Genomic DNA, 7553 nt, shown 5'->3' with positions numbered 1-7553 from the left:
CATGCTTGAGAGCACCCACCAGATTCCCATCAGTTCTTAATTCAATTTAGTCTCAGGGTATATGCTTTCCACCCATCCACCCCCCAATCTCGGGGTCTAAACTCTTGCCCCCTCACCCCCCTAGTCTCAGGGTCCAAGCTCTCACACCCCCAGTCTCAGAGTCTAAAATCTTCCCTTGATATCTTCTCCCTTCAGTCTCTAAACTCTTCCTCCCCCCTCCTTTCTCCAGTCTCCAGAACTCTTTCCCCCTCCTCTCCCTCCAGTCTCTAATCTCTTACCCCCTCTCCCTCTAATCTTGTACATCCTCTCTCCCTTCAATCTCTTACTCACTTTCTCTCTTCAATCTCTTTCCGCCCTAATCCCTTACCCCCTCCCTCCCTCCAATCTCTTATCCCCTCCTTCCAATCTCTTACCCCCATTCAATTAACCCCTCCAATCTTCTTAACTCTCCCTCAAATCTCTTACCCCCCTCCCCCCTCTTACCCTCATCCCCTAAATCAATTTATGGGGAGGCAATGATGTAGTGGTATTGTCGCTGGGCTAACATTCTAGCAACTCAGGGTGATATTCTGGGGACCAGGGTTCAAATCTCACCACAGCAAGTGATGAAATTTGAATTCAAAAGAAAATCTGGAATTAAAAGTCCAATGATGACCATGAAACCATTGTTGATTTTGTAAAAACCATCTGGTTCACTAATTTCCTTTAGGAAATGGAAATCTACCATCTTTACCAGCTCTAGCCTACATGTGACTCCAATGTGGTTGGCTCTTAAATGCCCTCTGAACAAGGACAATTAGGGATGGGCAATAAATGCTGGCCTAGCCAGCGATGCCTACATCCAATCAATAAAAAAAAAATCTCTTACCTCCCCTCCATTCTCTTAACCCCTCTCTCCCTCCAATCTCCAGGCCTCGAGCCCTGTTGTCACCACCGAAATCCAGGCCTCAGGTCCTGTTAACTCGTGGATCTAGGCCGTCCCTACGGAGATCCAGGCGACCCCCCCCCCCCCCCCCAGCCCCACCACCCCGATAGAACCAGACTGCCCCCCCACCCCCTGGAGAAATAGGCCACTCCTGACTCCCTCTACCCACCCCCTCTCCGAAATACTTATCTTGTTGCCGGCTGGCCCTGCAAGCTGAGCTCTGCTTTGGGAAAGAGGGAAGGGGAAAGCGAGAGGGGGAGGGGTTTGGGGGAGATAGAGATGGAGAGAGAGAGAGATGGGGAGAGGGGAAGAGAACTGCTGCAATTTGGAGGTGGATGGAGGGGCTGGGGGTGGGTTTAGGGCAGAAGAAAATTGCTCGGGGTTGGCAGTGGGGGAGAAAATTTCTCCAGGGGGGCAGACAGTGGGGGAGAAAACTCCTGCAATCTATGGGGGGTGGGTGGCGCTGGGGGGCTGCAGGGTTGTGCTGCACTAAGTTACAAAGAAAAACACACAACTAGCTTATTAAAAGTTATGTTAAAACCTGCTTTTTCTAAAGTTAGCTCACTTTTAGGATGTTTGAAGCTATAGAAATTCAGAAATATGGAAAGTAAACTCTGATCATTTTTGGTGGGTCCGAATGCTTAAGTGATGTTGTTAATCGCAAATGTTTGTGCCCTGTTGTTTGGGACAATTGATGTCAGTTACGTTACTTGCATTGTTAAATGGTAAGTAAATAATTGCTTTTGAGCACAATTGATACCGAATGATAGCTAAATGATTGCTTTTGAGTGCAATTGATTTCAAACTTGTACAATTGAATGCTGTTGAGCACAAATGATGTCAAAATTTGTGGGTTGGGAAGATGGCATCTTGAATTAAACGTGGGCTGAACTGGCATTTCAGCTTAAGATCTCATCTTGGCCACTTTGGGGACTCTTTAGTGACTGAAGTATATGGGTAAAATAACTTGCATTATGTTCTGATGTCTCATACCTCTGTCACTTTTGGTTTGTGACTCTCCTAATGCTTTACTACATGATGTCCTGCCTCCAAGGTAGGGAGGACCATCTCACCAGCAGTGTACACGACAAGCCCTTTCTCAACAGGAATGTTGAGTGTGCACAGCAATTTATAACTTTGGAGGGCATGTTCTGTAACATATTGCAAAGCCTCTCCTGATCTATTACTGTAGCCAAAGAGACCCTTTAAGATCCAATTATCCTCTCAATGACCACTTAGATAGAGGTATGGTGTGCTGCAACACTCCAGCTGCTGTTCTTGCAATTCTTAGAGTAATAATCCATGGCAGCAAAGGGTACATTTTATCCACAAGTCATCTGTTTATTTCACTTTTCTCTTGGGCAAAATTGTTGAGGCTGAAAGCATTGTGGGAACTTCCATCAAAGCTGGCATCCATATTAAGCATTCTTTTCATCTGGTCACACACAATCTGGACAGTCAGCAAGTGGTACCCATTTTTGTGAAGAAAATTGAGGGGGTTAACAGCAAGGGCTCATATGGTACATGATTGTCATTTGTGTACCATGCAGGGGAACCCAGAAACATGATATTGCTGGATAACTACATAATTGTTGTTTTCCCAAATTGACTTTTAGATCACTTGGGAAATTCATCCAATCAGTTACCTGACTTCTGCGGCCAGATGGCCCCACTGTGTGACATTGCATAGATCTCCTGTGGCTGCTTGAAATTAGCCTATGGCATTAAAATTAAAAGCACTCATCAATTTCACGGTCACAGACAAAGCTGACTGGACAAATTATCTTGGCGCCAATCTTCATATAGTTGGCACAGCTCATCTATTGCCTCTCTGGTAGAGCATACCATTCTGTTGTAATGCTCCTCACTCAGGTCTTCATAGTATTTGTGTGGCATGTAAATCCTTCAAAGGGGGGGTAATATCTTGTTGGGCACGTTCTTTTCAAACACTGCCTCCCTCTTTTTTTCATTTTGCACTGCTCTTCTTCCTCCTCCACAAAAATTACAATCCAGGGAAAGCCTACTGGAAATCTGGTATCTGATACTTAGTGGACAGAATTTTCCAAGCCTGCTGGTAGCGGGCGTGATAGGTGGCATGCGCAGAAAATATGGCGCGACCTGCTTCACCACCGTGAAGGCAGGTCGCGATCGTCTGCTCAGCCCACCAACGGTGGGCCGCATTTCCTGTTATTGGTCGGTGAGGTGCTAATTGTAATACATTAGCTATAATTAAAAGACCATCCCGCAAGGCTCTTGGAACCCCGCCATATCATCCGTCCATGTCGGCGGGAAAGCACGCCGATGTGTCTCACAACAGCACACAGGTGACATGCACTTGGTGGTCTTCACTTTTGGGGGTACTGAGGTTGAGTGAGCAGCAGCGTTCTCCACAGCTCGCCCGCTGTTTACTGGCCTCAGGAGCGTGGGGGTGGGGGCGGGGGCAACTGATGCCTGGCCCTGGAGGCAATTGCTGAGGGAAGGGGATGGTGGCCAGGGGCAAGTGCTGGCCAGCCTCGGAGGTGACTGCTGAGGGGGGTTGGGGGGTGGGGTCAAGTGCTGCCCTGGCACTGCATCCCACGCATAGGCAATCGAGGTGGGGGGGCAGGGTAAGCGAGGGAAATGGCCACGCATTAGGGGCACCTGACCATCCCTCTGCAGCCAAGACTGATCAGGCGCAGCCAAGGTGATATGATTGCAGTCAGGTTCCTAGCCTGCCCGCCCATGGAAGCGACGCAGAGGCACCAAAGGGCCACCAAGCGCTCCATACCTTACCTTGCACTCCCCCTCACTCTCCTCCCCCGCCCCCCAACCACCACCACCCCTGGCACAGACTTCGAGTCCGCCACCACTTGATTGGACCATGGAGCAGTCGGACTGCACATGTACAATCTCCTCGCCAATGCTGGCCATGTAACAGTCACTGCTGGAGGTGCTCACAGCCCCTTGCAATCTCAGCATTCAGGTTTGGACCAGTGTCCCCCATGTCGCAGGTTGACAGGGCAGCCATGCAGCGCACTCATCTCTAGCCATCCGAGGGGTGACCAGCACTCTTCGGGAAGCATTAAGGGGCGGTCACACAGGGCCAGGAAAGGTGATAAGTACAGCCATGGTAACCACGTCTCTCTCTCTTTCATGCTACAGGAGGACCACGTCAGGATCATGGATCCTGGTGACCTAGCTGTATGCCTGATGGCCTACAGAGACTGTAGAAGATGGAGGAGAAAGCGACTGAGACACCTGGCCGTGCAAAGGCAGGAGCAGCAACCTCATGAAGGGGCAGCAGGAGCTCCCGCACTCTGCCCAGGAGCGACAGCGAGCCGTGGCTGGTTGGCAGCAAGTGACACCCACGGGCTATAGACGCCACCTGCCAGTCCTGCAGATGACTGAGAACCAGTGTCGCTGACGACTGCACATGTCTAAGGATCTGGTGACTCACATCTGCCACTTACTGCAGGACTTAGCGCCAAGGGGACATGGAGGGCATCCAATGCTAGTGGCTGTGAAAGTGACCACGGTGCTCAATTTCTATGCCAGTGGGTCCTTTCAGGGCTCCAAAGGGGACCTCTGTGGGATATCACAAGCCACCGCCCACAAATGCATCCATCAGGTCACGGATGCCACCTTCTCCACGGCACACAACTTTGTGCATTTCGCCTGGGACTGGGACAGCCAGGATGCAAGGGCCATTGGATTGGCCCTGATCTCGGGATTTCCACGGGTGCAGGGTGCAATTGACTGCATTCATGTGGCGCTCAGGTCTCCATCGTTATGCTCAGTGGACTTCATCAACTGCAAGTGCTTCCACTCACTGAACGTGCAGCTGGTGTGCAACCACCAGAAACACATCCTGCAGGTATGTGCACTGTTTCCAGGTTGGTGACATTGTGTTCCCCATCCTGCGGCCAAAGTTGGGGTAGAACAAATCCTGCCGGGCCTCCACGGTATCCACCAGTCGCTCGAGGGGCCTGTTGTTGAAGCGGAGGCTGCAGTCTTTTTGCCTTTGCAGGCCATGTTTCCTGGACAGTGGTGGTGAGCTGGTGGGCGATGTGTGCTTTGCTGGCGGCTGCCTTTTAAAGATGGCGGCTGGCGTGATGCAAAAGCGGGGTGATGGCGAGCGGGCGAATGAGACCCACCCGGGATGGAAACGGCATGTTTCCCGGGAGTGCATAAATAATGAGCCGGGCTCAGGAAGATAGAACGTGAAAACCCACCATTTTCGTCAGTGGGTAGGACTCCGTTTTACCCGCCCGCTACTGCACTTAGTGCAATTCTGGGAAAATTCCTCCCAGTGTGTCTTACTGTGGGTAGGAGCAAAAATATTCCTCACAGGCTGCAGCATGTCAGCTCTGTCGAAGTGCAAAGCAAAAAAAAAAACACTATAAAAGTTTTCTTTATAACTCCTGCAATCTCTCTTGAAAATATCTTTTTGGTTCCAGACCAAAAAGTAAAGCACTGCCACCAATGATACCAGCAGCAGTTTTATTTCACTTTTATTTCATTCTAAGGGAGTGCAAGCCGTGGATTTTAGAAACTCCAACCCAATTTCTCATTTTCTATATGCCAACAAGATACCGATAGCATCGATAAGCACACACATGGAAGACCACAAATCATGTTGGGAACTGCCATCAGAAATCTGGCTGGGAGAATTCTGCCCCAGAGTGCACACGCAAAATTCTTGTTTTATTGATTTGGCGACAGAAACTTGCCAAAAACACCAAGCAAATTTGTGGCACAGTACTTTAATTTTAATCTTACCTGTCGTAAACTATTAAGCAATCCCAAATACTTATTTTATTCTGCTGTTCATCTAGAGAGGTGAACCTTAGGTTAAGGCACAGAAATAAACTGTCGAACATGAAAGGGTATTTTAATATACTTTTGCATGTGGTGGCCAGTACTCCAGCTGCTTCTGCCAGCCACTAATATCATGTCCAGGGGAAAATTTTCTAAGGGTGTGTTATGGGTGAGAATTTAATGTTAGGACTTCCTAACTCATTTAACTTTTGCAGCTAGAATATCGTTCTCCACTGAGTGTTAGCAAAATGTGTTTGATAGAATCTTGTGTGCATAGAGCCTAAAAATTGATGGGAAACTCTGGTACACTCGAGATTTGGAGTGTTGTTTACACCAATCAGTTGTGGTGTCATTGGAAAATAACAGACATTTTGGCAGAGTTGCTAACAAAGATTACGTAGAGGCAACAAAAATAGCTAAAAGCAGTGACAAAAATATGGGCACTCCAGCCCGTTCTCCGACAGACTAATTCCATATCCTCTGTGTTTCCAATTAAAGTCAGCTCTTTATCCATGTCTGATAGTTTTTCTCCTGAATGGAATTATCTGTATGCTGAGTCCGTGAGTCATTGTATAAGATTTCAACTCCACTGCTGTTACTGTAACATGAAAATATCATTTCCAGTATACATTCTGGTTCTGTTCCCTCCTTTGGCTGAAGTCCTGTGGCTACCAATGCCATGACTGTCCTCACCATTTTCCTACATCCATTCACACTCCCTATTTGGCTTACTGCCAGCAGAATAAGGAACCTTTATCATTCAAAGGCTTGCCAGGCTTCTGTTCCTGGCATTCTTTAGCTTTGGCACAACTAAGTCTCTCTATCAATAAACGTGAACAAACAACTTTTTGCCATTCGGAGCAAATAATGTATAAGACTCCCACCGGAGCTAGGAATGCACAAAGGCATATGGCCTCTCAGCTGCCCAAGTCCTCACACCAGAAAGGATTCCTTTGCTGAGCATAGGCCAGACACATCTTTCTCAAATTTCACAGACACAAATGCTGCAGTAACAAGTGATCGGTCTAATGGAAAACAGTGACACTAATCCTTTCAACAAATATCCCACCCATGTGTGGGGCATTTGCTAAAAAAGCCCTCAACTACAAGGGCAAAAAGATCATGGACTTCTGCATCACCAAATATGCTTCATCTGTTCAGCTGCTTCCACTCCTTCTCTTCCCTTCCCCTTGTCCACCAAGTTAAGCCTCCCCCCAGGACACCTTGCTCCATTCTGAAATCTTCATTTCACATCTCTTTCTCTCCCAACTCACAAGCACATTCACATCCATGCAACCCATTTTCAGTTTTTTTTTTGCCCTCATGCCCACTAACCTGCTGACCATCCAACTTCTCTTCCTGGCCCCAAAGCTAGCTGACAGTAAAAATGGTTTTCTCTCCTCCCGCCACTGTGCCCTCCACACTTCCCTTCAAAACTGCCATTACTTCTTCTGCGTCCCTCCTCCCTTCAGCTCCATTGATATCTGTGCCTTCAGCACCAAGGCCCCATATTTTAGAATGCCATTGCTAAACCAATCTGCCTCTCCACCTCTCTGTCCTCCTTTGAGACTTTTCTTGAAACCTACTTCTGTGACCAACATTTTTGCCAACCTCACTTCTACCTTTTTCTTTGGCTTATCATTCATTTTTTCCCTTATTCTGTTGTGAAATGCCTTGGAATGTTTTTCTGCTTAAAGGCAGAGTCACAGAATTGTAGCTGCGCAGAACAAGGCCATTTGGTCCATCGTGTCTGCAACTGCTCTCCGAATGCCTATTAGTGTCATTCCCCACTTTCTCCCCGTAACCCTGCACATTCTTCCTTTTCAGATAA

This window comes from Cetorhinus maximus, chromosome 14, assembly GCF_964194155.1.
Source record: "Cetorhinus maximus chromosome 14, sCetMax3.hap1.1, whole genome shotgun sequence".
Lineage (NCBI taxonomy): Eukaryota > Metazoa > Chordata > Chondrichthyes > Lamniformes > Cetorhinidae > Cetorhinus > Cetorhinus maximus.
The sequence above is the reverse complement of the archived record's forward strand: the minus strand, read 5'-3'. Positions refer to the sequence as shown.